General features: G+C 41.1%; 1 protein-coding gene across 1 annotated transcript in view; it reads left to right on the plus strand.

Annotated features, from left to right (window-relative positions):
• STPG2 (sperm tail PG-rich repeat containing 2) overlaps positions 1–16,295 on the plus strand; it is a 303,935-nt gene that overhangs the window by 284,930 nt on the left and 2,710 nt on the right. The window lies entirely within an intron of this gene.

The raw sequence follows: 16,295 nt of genomic DNA on the forward strand, positions 1-16,295 counted from the left end.
CACAGAGAGTTGGACTAGAGGGGTCATTAGCCTGATTCAATATTGTTTCTCTTATGCTCTTCTGTTAACAGTTACATTATTTCTTGGTTCTGTTTCAGTTGTCCTATGGCTTGAAAACCAAGTTTCAGAAAAAGTAATTGTGGCCGTCACATAAGAATTTTTTCCCCTTTGATATTTATAAACGTAAAAAAAATCAAATAATTAGCTTTTTTTTGGGGGGGGGGGGGGGGTTAAAGAAGAAGATAAAGTAACAACCCAATAAATAACATAAAATCTCCAGATATGCTTGTTCTGCGTATGATGTCCAGGATAGGGCCAGAAAGTGTAATACTTCCTTATATTCAGCTGTACATGGAGTGGTTGAACAAGGCTTTTGAGTAGTAAGATCTTAATTTTTTCCTCCTTTTAATAACCTTATGTTGGAAAGTTTGTGTGTGTGTGTGTGTTCAATTTTTCCTCCTTACACAGTAAAGAAAATTGAAGAGTTATCTGTGCTGAACTGCATGCCAAGCACAGCTGGATCGCAAAGTGTATTTTGGCACTAAACTGGAATCTGGAAGAGTTTCCCCCACTCCTTAGAAAATATTCTGAGAATAGTTGCAAAATGAGAAATGAAATCTAAAGAGAGCTGAGTTAACCAACACTTAAATATCAGTAATTAGGGACCATATGCAATGAATGAGGCCTGCTTTTGTGCTCTTGATGAAATATGTACGTGAGCTTGAGTGATATGCATGTAGAAGATCATATGTGCAAAATTCTCAATCCTGAGACCATCTGTCTTCTAAAACCAACACTGCCTTCCAGCTGACTTCCTAAATTTGCCATATATTTTGCCTTTTAATCGTGGCAGTGTAATAATTCTCCAGTGCAACCGTTGTTCGGTGCTCAGCTTGAATTTTCAGAAGCAGGAAATATATGTCTGGCAAGTTGGATTGGGAGTTACTCTTAGAGAGAGTGCATGCTGTGTAATTCTGAGCTCAATGTGGATATTGGTTGGCATGTTCAATAAATTCTTTCTCCAAGGTAGCTTTATTTTTCCCATCTGCAGGAGTGAGAATTGGTGTTCAGATGCTATACTTTAATTTACAGTTTTTGGGGAGAGGGGAACCTGCTCAAAACTTAATACTTAAAAATACAATTAAAAATGCTAATTTATTTTTTCCCTGTCCTTCTTGTGATGATATATATGTTGAAAGGAAAGATTGCATCTTCGTCTTTTAAAAAGAAAAGTGTCATTACCTGGAACATTTGTGTTGGAGATTAAAACCTGCAACAAATGACATGCACAGAGGAAAAAGTAAATGCCAGAATTAATGTAGACGATGAACTGCCTTTTTTGTATTTCAAAAACTGTTGACAGCTTGTGGATTCTTATCAGCACAGTTCATTCAACCTTTAAATTGCCTCGTATGCTGTACATAGCTCATATACTGTATGATCAGGAAAAATTACTCTGAAGTTGTATGGCAATGTTTTGGAGACATTATTATTTTATCCACTTTCTAATGCAGTCATCGAACCCATTGAAATGTGTATAATATAATAACACTATACTCCCATTCTCTTGGGGTTTGTCATAGACCATGGAAAGACTATATAAGCATGCTGGCAACCATTTATGTGAAGGAAGCAATTGAGGAGTATGAATTACAATTTCAGTTCTGACTAAATTTATTACTATATTGTATGACAGAGGACTTATGTTGGAATTAACTCATCTTCAGCAAAGCCAGAATGTCATAGTTGTTTCTTTTATTTATGCTAATTATTTTTTATTTATGTAGTCCCACATTTGGTCAAGTGAATTGGCTGATGAGTAAACATTCTGCCTAACTAGGAAAGTTCTGTAAACATATGAAGTTGCTTTCAATCACGAGGCCACATAGCTCAGCGTCTGTCTCTGGAGCATATTTTTTATCTATCAAGGCTGCATTCATCATCACCCTTCCACTTTGTCCTCTCTATAGTCATGTGACGCAGGTTATGCTGAAAGTAGAGTTGCCAGGTCCAACTCAGAAAATATCTGGGAACTTTGGGGGTGGAGCCAGGAGACTTTCCCATTCCCTAAAATAAAGAAATAAAAATACAGTATGCAATTCCCCCAAATACAGTCTTCATTTCCTTGTTCCTCCAGCAGCTGACTATACTTCCACTAAATGAAAGTGAACACACACTCACAAAAAAGCCCAGATAAACATAGTTTGTGATCTCACTGGGGTACTTTGCTCACAAGCTGTTGAATGTAACCATCTGCTGTATTTCCACCAACTTCTGCAGGAAAACAAAAGGTTCTAGTTTACCTTTACTATGCAAACAACTTCTAAAAGGAATGTAAAACAAACGGAGGGACTGCCCTGGGCTTCCCTTCCTTTCTCACAACTTCACAGACTCTGGAAACAGCCACATGGCTCTGCCAGCTCAGCCCACCCCCATCCAACCTTGCTTCTAGTGAAATTTAAAGGCACACACACACCTTCCAAGTTTTCAAACTTCTTCTAAGCCTTCCCAGGTGGAAAGGCACATTGTGGTGCTGGGTTAGGGCTTTCCCCTGTTGAACAGCTGGCTGGCAGTGGGGAGGAACCTGCAGAACTGGGAGAACCTCTGCTGGGATCTGGGGACTGGCAAGCTTAACTGAAAGAGTGACCCAAAGTTACTAGGGCTCCCAAAATTATCTTAGCAAATGCTGGAGGATTAGGGGAGCAGAACCTTGGGAGGGTGTGTCACTTCTGGGTGATGCTCTTCACTGCCTCCTCTATTTATCTATTAAAAACCTTTATATGCCACCTTTCTACCTAAGAGTCCCCCAGGCAGTGAACAATTCAAACTATGTTAGAATATATACACATATAAGTATTAAAAATAAACATGTAAGTGCACACACACATAAATGTAAATACATAAATATATAAAACACACACATTTTTTGTGTGTGTGTGTGGTGGAGGTTCCTCTAGGTTTGTAGAAATACTTCCTCTCTTCCATTGTGTGTCTACCATGTAGAACTTTTGTTTTTCTGTTCTGCACCATGGGGCCAAGTTTAGAATTGAAATTATTTTATTTTACAAAATTTGTTTCTTGCCTTTTTGCCCTCATAAAAGCCATCGAGATACCTAACAAATTAAAACATGCATAATGAAATCACAAATAAAGCCATCAACACCAACCAAAAAGAACAGCACATCATGAAAACCATTAAAAGCAGAACTAAAAACACAAAGACATAATTAAAACATTGTTAGGGTTGCCAGATACAACTCATGAAATATCTGGGAACTTTGGGGATGAAACTAGGAGAGTTTGGGAGTGGAGCCAAGAGCAGGGTTGTGACAAGATGTAATGAACAGCAGGTTTATACAGGCTTAGAGGCAGTGCATATGAGTGACAGTTAATGGAGCTTCTGCTGTCAAAAGGGGACAATTAGGTAGTTGGTTGAAGCAGTTGGGGAGTTGAAGGAGTTGGGAGAGTGTATGGATCAGAGAGTGGTTGCTTTTGAGAGTCTCTCTAATGTGAAGAGAGCTACTCCTGAAGCAGAGCCTGGTTCAGAGCCAGAGTGGTGTGACTTTGAACCTAGAAGAGGCTCTGGTTAGAGACAGTTCCCAAGTTAAACCAGGGATATCGAACTCTTTTGTTATGAGGGCTGGATCTGACATCAATGAGACCTTGTTGGGCTGGGCCATGTTGGGTTGAGCCATGTGTGTACCTATTTAAGATTAGGCAGCAGTGATATAAACTTTATAAAGGATACAAACACAATTAAATATATATATTTTTAAAAACTTAAAACATTAGCACTTGTTGGTCTTAAAGGTGCTTTCTTTGTATTTCTCCCATAGGATACAGGGAACTGGGCGAAGGAAGCTGTAGCTCTTTTCTTCCTTCCCCAGGGGAATAGGAAGGGGAGGAGTCTCACCCAATAGAAGGAAGAAAGACTTGGCTCAGTAGCTCTGCTGTGCAATTGAGCAAGCCTTGCAAAACAAACTGTTATGCAGAAGGAATCAAGATACAAGGAGAAGGAAGCAGATGACAGCCTAATTTGGCCCCCGGACCGCATGTTTGACATTCCTGTTAAACAGTCTCTGTGTGAAAAACAAAGAAACACACATCTTGAGAGGGAATTGTAGTTCTCCAATTCTAAGCTTAAGGTCCAGTGTACAAAGATTGTTTGTCTGCAAAAGAAGGATTTGGCAAGGGGTATAAAGGGGGCCTTGAAAGACCCTAAACAAGCCAAAAGACAGAGTTATTGCTTCTAATGAGAAGAGAATAACTATCTTGCCAGAGGAAAAAGGGTGTTATAGAGAGACCTTAGTCTTAACAAAAGGGACAAAGCAAGAGTACACTCAAAACTTGTGTGATTATAATGTGTGAAGGGTAGCCTCTAGATTAAGTAACCTCTAAGACAAAACCTTTTAACATCTGTACTACCTGTAGGGGAAGCCAAACAGCTTTCTATCTAAAACTGTCTCTGGTGAAGCCAACACCCTTAAATGCCGTTCTGTGTTTATATTTAAATTTCAGCCTCCTTAATCCAAACCCCAAAAAACGAAATTTAAATCTTCTGAAGGGTAAATTTTGACGACTGAAGCAACTGAAGACAAAGTTATCATTTTAGATGGGATGTTATTAAAGCAGTCTCCTTGTCACACAAGCACGATTGAACTCCAAAGGGAGTTCTGGCTATCGCTATGTTCTTTGAAATGTCTTCCCTTCACCTGAAAAAATGGAGGTTGGGGCATATTGGCTGTTTATCTCATTACATATACTAAACCCATCTTCCACTATATTTTAATGTATTTTTTCCTAATGGCAAACTAGAATGATGTATATATTTATGTTACATGTTAAAGGGTAAATTAGTTGGACAGGAAAAACTTCTGGGAAAGAAATGCCTTCTTTTTGACCCAGGTTTATTAGCAATAGAATAATTAACAGGCATTCTCACATCCTGACATGTTACTGTTTTATGGTTTCCCACGCTAATGCAACCCAAATCAAAGGTTTTCTGAATTTGTTAATTTTACTATTCTGCTATTAGTTTTTAACTTCGTACCACTTGGCATTCCAAACCCCACCAGCTATATGTGGCTCTGCTTACTGTATCTCATTCCTTGTCTGAAGAAGTGTGCATGCACACGAAAGCTTACGTTCTGAATAAAACTAAGTTGGTCTTAAAGGGGCAATTGACTCCTATTATGAGCTATTGAGTCACTGTCCCACTCACTTATGTGGCACTATTATACTTGAAACATACAAGACCAGACTCTCAAGAAACGTCAAGGAAAGGGAAGCAAATAAGAAACAATTGCTGTCAGTAAGAATCATGTGTTTGGTATGTGCTTAAGAGATCTTTAATTGGAGTGTTATTTTAGGGGGAAGGTCTGAATATCAGCCGGCATAAATTGCTTATGAATACTCATGACTTCTATTCCAGAGTGTAGAACAATTGCATTAAGCACAAAGGGATGCATCCCAAATTGTCTCTGTGACTGAATGATAAATAACTCTCAGAGAAAAACCTGTAGGCATTGGTTTGACTGCTTCTGTGTGATGATCAGTTTCCTGGGTAGGGCTTGTGCACATGGCTTTTTAAAGCATCCAGCCACAGCATTTTTTCTTTCTTTGACATTAAAACACACACACCTTTAGGTTGTCACTGTTAAGAACCAGGCAGTGTTTCTGAACAAATGCAGTGCATCAGATTCAGAAGGGTTTTCTAACATTAGCATTGTAGTCAACCTGCTTGTACTTTCTAAGTTGGCAGAGAGCTGCCCTTTTTATTGCTGCAATAACTGCAAACCTGGCATCTTTTTTTGTTCAGTTTGGAATCTTTGATTACGTGCAGTTTTAATATACAGGTGCTTTCAAGTCATTTGCATTGTAAATGAGAACTTGCATCCACTGCTTTCCTGTCCTCATTCTTGGAAGTAATAGGTATTGAAATTGGAGCTATTAGAAGGATTAGTCCTACTTAGCCAAATTGCTACACAGAGAACTCTGGTTTTTAGTATTTACAGATGAGAAAATTATTTACTAGATGTTTATTTTATGCAAATACTTTTGTCAAGCTGCCTAATGAGCTACTGCGCAAAAATTAACCTAATTACATAATGTGATATCCACTGGAAATACAGTGTGGTTTTTCCCATCCAATATGTTAACACTGTCTTCATAGATGGCTCATTATTATGGCTTGTTATGTCATTGGATAGCAGGAATATTTCAGTCTGAAGGATGACAAAGAGCAGGAGAAAGTGCATAAATCAATCAGTCACTTTCTGCAATAAATCCATCTTCTACTTCAAAGCTATGATTTTTAAAGAATTTCCGTATTTTGAATGCTGATAATACTGTTGTAAAGAAACATACATTCACTACATGTTTGAGAGCTTGGAACTCTTGGAGAATTTCTTTAAAGAGATGGGAAGGAAAGTTCACCTCCTCAACCTCCAACTTCTCTTGTCTATGTAGTGATAATGAATAAATGGAATAATGCTTTGTCTGGGAGTTAAATGTTCTGATGTAGACACACCTGTATCTGAATAAATGTTCTGATACAGACACACCTGTAGCTGAATAAGTCAACTGCAACTTGATGGCACTTTCCACCACCAAAGTCACTGGCAATCTCCAACAAAAAACCTCTAGTTCAGTCACCTAGCACAACGCAAGCTGCAGAATGGGCCTGCAGAATGTGCACTGAAAGAAAAAACTGCACACTAAAGAAAGAACTATGACTCCCTTGTTTTTCTAGTTAGAGGTTCATCTTCCATCTTCTTGTGCAGCCCCACATTGGGTCTGCGCTTGTGCAGGCAGGCCATGGAACATTTTTTTCTAGCTCATAAACTCCAAAGAGGGGGCACTGCACCCCTTTTGGAGCCAATGCATGTGTGGTATTCCCATCCAGCGTGTCACGTTCTCCATTGGTATGGCACCCCATTCCCACAGATCCTTTTTTGCCATGGCGAGGATAGGAACCTTTCTAGCATACTCTGTTAATTTTTTTCTTCAGCACTGTGGCTGGAAGAAGACTCTTTTTTGTCCATCAGGGACTTGTTTTGCATTTTTTCAGGAGTCTATGTCATGGAAGGCAGCCCCCATCACATTGATGAACAACAATTACAGGTAAGTACAACTCTGTTTTCTTTGCCAGTAGGCCTGGAAAAGGCCTAGGATCTGAAACGCAAGATCCAAATAGACAGTGCTGAGTCACATGGTCCAGAGGTGTGACTTGGTATAACATAGTTTTATATGTTTGGACATTCAGAAAAGTGCCTGCAATGCAAATAAACCCCATTCAAAATGTTTGAGAGCAGATAATTCTGACTGTGTGACAGAGAAATTGAGTCCACATCTCTCCCTCACCATATGTACACTGTAGCATATGGCTAATTCCCTGATCATTCCAGGGCATTACATCTATAGATGCATGCCGCAAATCTGGCATTGCTCATTTCACTGTATGTGTATCAAGGAAGTAAGCTTCTGCCTCACCCATTACACATAAGTAGTGGACCAAAACAGCCAACTGGCCTTATATCAAGCTGATTTCATCCCTAAATACTGTCCCTTTTAGCATTGTCCCTTCCAATAACAATCTGAAGGATCACAGAGGGCTACTTGCATGGAACAGTTACTGGGCAGGAAATATATACAGCAGCAATTCTTTCTCATTTACAAAATGAACCATTGCAAGTAAATAACTTTGAAATCAACTAATGGGCCAAACACATCTATCATTCAGTGCCAGACAAACAGACTGAAACCTTTGGAAACAGAGATATGCAATGGTTGGCTGGGTTTCCTCCCTCCTTTATGCCTTGAGTGCTGCTAACAGAACATTCATATGTATGTGCTACATATTTACCTCCCATTTTAAATAAAGCTCAATGGGAAAAAAGCTTTTAAAAACAATTTTAAATTCAAATGCCAAATCCTGTTACCTTTTTGCATCCAGTAGAATTGCATCGCTTGAGGCTGTAATCTTGGAGAGGTTACATCTTGGATCCTTCTGAATTTTCATGAACTGTTTTTTGATTGGGTTCTCTTTAATAGGAATAAGAAATATCTCGGTGGCAAAAGAATCTTATTATAGCAGTACAATGCGTTGTGTGTGGGTGTTGCTGTTAGGGTCATAGCAAGCTTATATTTGACTAATAACCTTTATATTGCCACAAAATTAACAGAATAGAATGCTTGTATAGAACTTAGCAGAGACTTTCTATGCAAACTTCATTGGACTGTGGTCTTCAGAGGGAATGGTTTGTGTGAATACATTAATTTGTTGCTCCTGGTTTTTAAATATGTTTTATTTCAATCTCAAATTCAGTATGTGTGCATTTCTTTGTATGTCCACCCTCAAGCCATGAGACACTGAATCAACAAAGCATTTAGCAAATATATTGAATCTTAAGATGTGTTCACTAACTTTTCTGGCAGCTTTGATGGCTGAAGAGCAATTTGGTTTCTGTGGTGTTTTCACAGCATTGTGTGATTTCTGTGAAAGAGGGCCTATTTGTAGCAGGATCTGTGAGACTCGAGATGTGAATCCGGATCTTGTAGGGGTTTTTTAATAGCCACAGGATCATTTGACTTATTTTGGAGGAAATAAACTGAAATTCTGTTGATAGCCTCATTATGGAATGATCAGACCAGCCAGATGCTGATTCCATGCCCTCATTCTGGGCAAGTATGGCAGCATTTGACTTTAAAAAACTTAGACCCCCTCCTTATGTTACCTTAGCAGAAACAAGAGCATCACATGCCCCTCCAATATTGATCTGGAAACATCAGAAGATCTCTGTTATGTGGGAGGAGCCCTAGAGTAGCAGTGTTACTGTAAGCCTCCATGTTATGGACTCTTCCCATACACTGAAGAACCTGTTACTGGAACATATGGCAGCTCTTCACATACTGCTAAGGAAGCACCAGAACTCATCAGGTTTGCAGTCATACCTTGGAAAGTAAGTTCCGTTGAAATCCATGGGGCTTACTTTCAACCCATCACTTTACCTTGACTGCAAGTTGGGTTTGCATCTCAATCTTACTTTATATAAAGAGAAAAATAATTTACTTTAATACTAGAAATTATTCAGTGCTGTAAACTGAAATTAACTGGTTCCATTTGCAGTAGCATTTCCCTACACCCCTACTTTTGTGGATCTCATTTGTTACATGTCCTTGCTCTGCTGCTTGCTTCATGTCATGATCCCATGCCTCAATTGCTCTCTTCACTCTGGACATGTAGCTACTGACCCCAACCTCCCATCTCTGGATCAGTGCTTCTGAGAGCTTTTTTTTCTGTGGACTATTGATTTCTCTGACACACGGGTTGCTTGCTGCCTAGATCTGTGCAGGCTGATCAACATGAATGTTGCCCTTGGGTTGGCCTTCTATTTAATCTATGTCCTTCCTCCTTGGCCTTTTACACAAATAACCACTGTTGCTTGTTAATCACAATACGTCCATCTTTAACTTTCAATTTATGTTCTGCATAAAAGGCAAAACCTGCTAGAACCGCATTCTGTAGTGCACTGGAGCAGTTTATGTCCACATTTCAAAACCACAGAGTGATGGCTTTGAACCCTTTCTACCTGTCTACATAGATTTGCCAGCTAAGACATGCCAGACAAGAAAAACAGCTGTATAAAGAAGATCAGAAAGTGTACGAATGCTTCCACAGTTTTCTGAATAATAAAATCAGTAAAATCTTTGACATAAAGTTTCAATAAAGGAGAGATTAAAATGTAATCAATTACGCTACAGCCCCTCGGGGAGACAAAGGTGAATTCTCCTGAATTTGGGTAGCCAATCAAACCAGTTAACCAAATTCTGTTGTATTGCAAACAGAATTTGGTAAGACAGATGCCTGCTGAATTTAGAAGGCTATCCTTGGAGTATCTTGGATAGGAGAAAATGGGTGAAAGGGTGTCGTCTTGGTTAAAATCAAGAGCTTTAAAAAATATGCTACAGTCCTTCCCTACCCTAGCATTAAAGTCGCCCACTAGAATTATTTCTATAGTTGGAAATTTCCTCTCTAATTCCTCCATGAGTGTGGCCAAGTGTTCCCAATATTGCAAAAGAGTTAGCTTATCTAGAGAGGGTGGTACATATACATTTACAATAATTAAGGAGAATTTTTTGAGGAGAAGCTTGACGACCTGCACCATAGAGATGTTTGCCTGTAGAATGATGTGTTCCAAGGCAAAATGTGAGGAGACAAGTATAGACAATCCTGCTTGAAAATGACACCTTGTATTACTCCTGAAGGCTGGGAGGGAATAGGACTTGTACCCTTCTAGTTGGATCTGGTGTGGAGTCCAGGTTTCTTGTAGTAGTATAACATCAAACCCCTTAAAATATCTTATAAACTCAGCATCCTTAGCCTTATTCTGTGAGCTGGCCACATTCCAGGAGACAATCTTAATATCCAGAATGGTGAAGGGTTTGGATTGCGAGAGTATGAAAGGCGTGGTGAGTCAGTCTTCTCTAGTTAGTTGTTCAAGGGTGCCATTGGTATCATGAAACACAGATCCATTACCCAAGCCGCTCGAGATGTTCTTAATTAGTTGACTTATATTTGGCCACACGATCTCACTATTGCTGCTCAGAAGGGTGTTCTCAGACATTACTGGAGACATATGAACTTCAGCTTGTGTTGATGACTCAAGATTCTCCTTGAGATCCAATTTTCCTTTTATGGTGGAAATTAAATCAGTCATCTCTTCAGGATTCACTTGTTGGAAGGGTGAGTGGTTTACTCCTGTTTTCCTTTGGTCTACCTCCATAGAAATGAGAGGAGTTAAGAGGGACTGGTAAAGCTGAACCATTCTCAAGAGTGTTGGGCATCATGAGCACGTTAGATACTTGTTGCATGTGATCACTTTTTGTTTTCAAAAGTTTGTTCCTCAACATTTCGAGTTTAGTTGTGATTGCAAGTTGTTCCATAGATGGGAGGGCTGTAAAAGAGTTAATTAGATCCTGTTCTATGGAGTTCTCAAGAAGGAGATGCTCTGAAGCTGGGTTCAGGTAGAAATCAGGACCCTGAGCCAAGTCACTCTGGTCTCCAGCTTTCGTTATTCCTGCCTCTGTCAAAGAGCCCTCTTTTTGCCAGTGGAGTTAGCAGGGGGTTTATAAGAGAATTGACAAAGACCCTAGCTGGAAAAATCCCCTTGGTGTGAAGGAAGTCTTTCTGGGACTTCAGCAGACTGGGGATCCTGGAACTGCTGAAAGTGAGCAAGATTCTTTGAGCCTGATTTGGGCTGGTAAGATGGTCCACCATAATTAAGTCAATTGATGGTAATTTCCCCCTTAGAAGGGCTTTTAGATGGTAGGTAGCCCATCAAATTGAGTTCCATAAAATCAGTATATTTGAAAAACATGTGTGGAAATGTTTGTTATTTCTATAGGATATACCATTTACACAACTTGTAACGAAAAGGGTTTGACAGCTTCAAAAAGCTTAATGGTAACTGTAACAATGACAAAACCATAAACATTTATCCATGAAGTCCTAGAAATCCCATGTCCAATAACAACAACGACTTGATTACTTCAATACAGGAGCACCACTGACATGGTATTTGTTCTCAGGCAGCTCCAAGAGAAATGCAGGGAACAGAACAAGGGTCTATATGTGACTTTTGTCGACCTTACCAAAGCTTTTGATACTGTTAGCAGGAACAGCCTGTGGCAAATCTTGGAACGTTTAGGATGTCCCCCAAGGTTCCTCAGTATGGTCATCCAGCTACATGAAGACCAGCGAGGCCAAGTTAGACAGTGCAACGATCTCTCGGAGCCCTTCCCAATAGGCACAGGTGTAAAGCAAGGCTGTGTTTTTGCACCAACTCTCTTTACGATCTTCTTTAGCATGATGCTTCAAAGAGCCGCAGTAGATTTAGATGATGACGATGGTGTCTACATCCGCTATAGGACCGATGGCAGCTTGTTCAACCTGAGGCGGCTAAAGGCCCACTCCAAGACAATGGAAAAACTTATCTGAGAGCTACTGTTTGCTGATGATGCTGCACTTGTCTCCCACTCGGTATCAGCTCTGCAGCATATGACATCCTGCTTTGCAGAGGCTGCCAAGCTATTCAGCCTAGAAGTTAGTCTGACGAAGACAGAAGTTCTCCACCAGCCTGCACCCCAGGAAGATTATCAGCCTCCTTGCATCACTGTGGATGAATCAGTTTTGAAGACCGTCCGGCAGTTCAGCTACCTGGGGTGCATCATCTCCTCAGACGCCAAGATTGACAAGGAGATTGACAATAGACTGGCAAAGGCAAACCGTGCATTTGGCCAACTGCATAAAAGGGTGTGGAGCAACAAGCATCTGAAAAAAGGCACAAAGATCAATGTTTACAAAGTGGTTGTGATGACAACCCTCATCTACGGCTCCGAATTGTGGGTTTTATACCGTCATCACCTGCGACTCCTTGAGCGCTTTCATCAGTGCTGCCTTCGCACCATCCTCAACATCCACTGGAGTGACTTTGTGACCAACACTGAAGTCCTCAAGCGGGCGGAGGTTACAAGCATCGAGGCATTGCTGTTGAAGACGCAGCTGCGCTGGGCAGGGCATATCTCCAGGATGGAAAACCACCACCTTCCCAAGATTGCCCTGTATGGCGAACTTTCCACCGGCCATCGAAATAGAGGGGCACCAAAGAAGAGGTACAAGGACTCCTTGAAGAAATCCCTTGGTACCTGTTGCATTAACCATCACCAGTGGTCTGACCTAGCCTCAGATCGCAAAGCATGGAGGCACACCATCCACAAGGCTGTCTCTTCCTTTGAGAACGCATGCATAGCTGGTCTTGAGGACAAAAGGAGATTGAGGAAGAATCGAACTGCTACAGCACCAACCCCAAATCAGTCTTTTCCCTGCAGCCACTGTGGCTGGACCTGCCTGTCCCACATTGGTCTTGTCAACCACAAGCGAGCCTGCAGCAGACGTGGACTACTGCACCTTTCTTAAATCTTCATTCGCGAAGTCAAGCCGAGAGAGAGAGAGAGAGGTAATCGGTTTCGTTCGTGCTTCAATAAGAATCTTATTCAGATCTCATTTCAAGTCGGTACACATATCAGTGCCTGTATCCTCACTGTGTACAAACAAAGCCTAAACAAGTAGAATATTACATTATATTTTCAAGGTCAATTTGATCCAAACCTAATAAGAATCACCACGGCACAAAATAAATAAGAAACAACAACCTAAAATGCATGAGTAAGCATGTGGGCCTATAGAGGATGTAGTAATCCTTCTGATTTATTTTATGTGCTTGAAATTAGACGTTTGAGATGAAGTTACGACTCAGAATTTGAACACCAAGAATACATTTCAATAAACTGGGTGGGATGTAGCCAGCTTTCCCACTCAATCTCATCCAATTCCCTGTCCTTATTACAGCTCTCATCCCTGCTTGGATCTGACCCATTGTACTGAAATATGTAAAGATAAGATGCATTAATGCATTGGTCCCCAACCCCCAGGCCCATGGGCACCACAGAGTCCACTGACACCTTTCCTTGTGCCCATCAAGTGTTTAAGAATATGGGTCGGGTTGGGTAGGGCCACTGCCCAACATGGCTTTCAATTGGCCATTGGAGATCTGATTGGCTGTGTGCAGATTATAATAATATTATTTTGGCAGAACCCGCCACTACAGAATTTGTTTTATTCTCTCACAGTCTTGTTTCCCAGTGTATTTTTTTTAAATGACTCACAGGCTGCTTACAGACAGGCAGTTTGAGGAGACTCGGAGATGCCTTAGAAACCAACTAGAAAAACCCACCCAAACGTGCACATCTGCTGCCCACTCCCATCCCGTACTCATCCCATCCTCTGGCATCCTCACTTTCAAAGTGGTGGCAAATTTCTGAGCCTTTTTGGTGGCTGGGTGTGGAAGCACGCAAGTGAGGCAGATTGGTGGTGTGAGCCTGCCAATCCACTCTAGGCAATCACCGGTATTCCTTTAAAAAAAAAAAACCTGCCCAAATCACACCAAGGGAATGATGCACTGCAGCCGTGTGAGCGCACCAAGGTGCCCCACGGGTGGGATAGGGACACCTTCTGCTGGAACATGCGAACAGTTTGAGATGCTTCTTTTTGAGCCTGCCCGATTTGAGACACCTTTCATGCTCCCCAGACTGCCCGTCTGTAAGCAGCCATCATGTTCCTTGTGTGTGGACTTTCTGGGAGGGGACGCTCTGCTTTCTCCTGTTGTCATTTTGTGATTGACTTTGCCTCTCATGGTGGCCATTTGTGGTTACACCCACAACCTTGTATGACAGTTCCAAAGGTGCCCACAGGCTCAAAAACCCCTGGATTAATGACTACAATTTCAATCAAAGTAATTTATGTTTAAAGTTCATGTAAGGCCTTCCTAAGTTATAAACAATGGATATTTTGATAAAATCACAAAAATATTTAGGAAATTAGAATACATAAAGCAGCTGTTTGAGCATATTTTCTGGAAGACGTATGAGCGGAAATATATTTCTGCAGACAGATTGCTCTCAGTGTGCTTTGAGTATTCACACACAAAAGCTATAGTTTGCCAGATCTGCTGCATATTATATGTTGCTGTAAGATTTACAGGCTTATCTGTCCTAACCATTTTGGATATACCAGCACATATATTTTGGTCAGAGGAACAAGTTTAACAAATAACAAAAGGGCAGGAGAGGAAGGTTAGCAGAGGTGATAAATCAATTCAGGGAATATCCACATGTCTCCATGAATGTGCTTGATATTTCAGAAAGCTTGTGTTGTTTTGCTACACAATACTTTCCCATAGTAGTCAAACTTGCCATGTTTATATATGATGGTTAGAAGGGGGTTGGAATTCCTCCTTTTGAAGTTGCATTCTTCACAGAACATCATGTTTCTTCTACGTAACCTCTATTCAATTTAAATTATTCGTATTATGCCACAATGTATGGTTACTTTGAATAATCTGGAATGTGGGTGCCCTACCCAAGTGCCTATGTCAATATGATCTATTTTCCAATAATAGTATACAGGTGCATCAAAATAGCCCAGTGCAAGAAGGCTACTTTCCTCTCTCTAGTCCCACACATCTAGGGAGTTGCTAACTTGCATTTGAAAACTGAATGTGCCCAGAGCAATGTCCATAAATCAGGAATAAGGATCTGTGATTAGAGATGTGATGGGGCCTGGAGGAGGAGGAGGAGCAGAAGAAGAAGAACTGGATTCATACCCTGCCCTTTACTTGGAATCTCAGAACAGCTTTCAGTCTCCTTCCCTTCCTCTCCCCACAAGACGCCCTGTGAGGTAGGTGGGACTGAGAGAGCTCTGAGAGAACTGTGACTGACCTAAGGTCAACTAGCTGGCTGCATGTGGAGGAGTGGGGAATAAAACCTGGTTCTCTGGATTAGAGTCTGCTGTTCTTAACCCCTACACCAAACTGGAAGGCAAACTGAGAACTGAAATAAGATGGGAATCAGAAACACAGTTTATTAAAGAGTGACCATGTGGATGTGAGGATGATCTGTCTCTGACATCTGTCACTCCCTTGATCACCAGTCTGATATGGCTGGCTAGGCGGCTGTCCTCTACCTCTGCCATTGTTCCAGAAGCTGAGCGCTTGGTGGAAGAGGATAACCATCCCAGATAGAAGCAGTGTACTTTTCTTCAATTAAGGGTATGCAACAGCTGTGCTCCCCTGCTAGAACCTCAAAAGAATGATCATGCAATGCATCAAACCAGAACACAATGATTCCAAACACCACAAATCTGAGGAAATTATTGAATCAATTAAAAGAAAGGAATATGTGAAAGAGAGAGAGAGATGGCAAGCGATGACAAAAGGGGGAGAGACAGATACAATTGCCTAATGTGGGATCCAAAACTGAGGAAGGGGTCCGGGCAGTAAATAAATCCAGCAGGGAAAAGTGCAGGGTTATGTATTGCATGCCAGTCTCCACGGCTCGGAAAGATGTGTCTTGGAGAAGGGCCCCCCCTCCTTCCCATCCAAATGATGGGAGAGATTCTGTTCATGTTTATATAGGGCAAAAAGGGTGGTGGCTTGAAGATGGGTGGGGGCAGGTTTGTATACAGGGCATTTAAGGAGCCAAAATACTGAAAAAGTGGGGGTGGGGTGGCTCTAGAAAGGCATGCATGGGTTGAAGGCCAGATTCAAACCTGTGCAAAGGCAGGAAACTAAATGGAGGTAGCTGGTCTGTTGTGTGGGGTACAATTAGAAAGGGAACCAGCAACAGTGACTTGCAGAGTCTTTAAAAAATTATCTCAATGTCATGGGGGGTACTTTTCC

The sequence above is a fragment of the Heteronotia binoei genome, chromosome 9, assembly GCF_032191835.1.
Source record: "Heteronotia binoei isolate CCM8104 ecotype False Entrance Well chromosome 9, APGP_CSIRO_Hbin_v1, whole genome shotgun sequence".
NCBI lineage: Eukaryota > Metazoa > Chordata > Lepidosauria > Squamata > Gekkonidae > Heteronotia > Heteronotia binoei.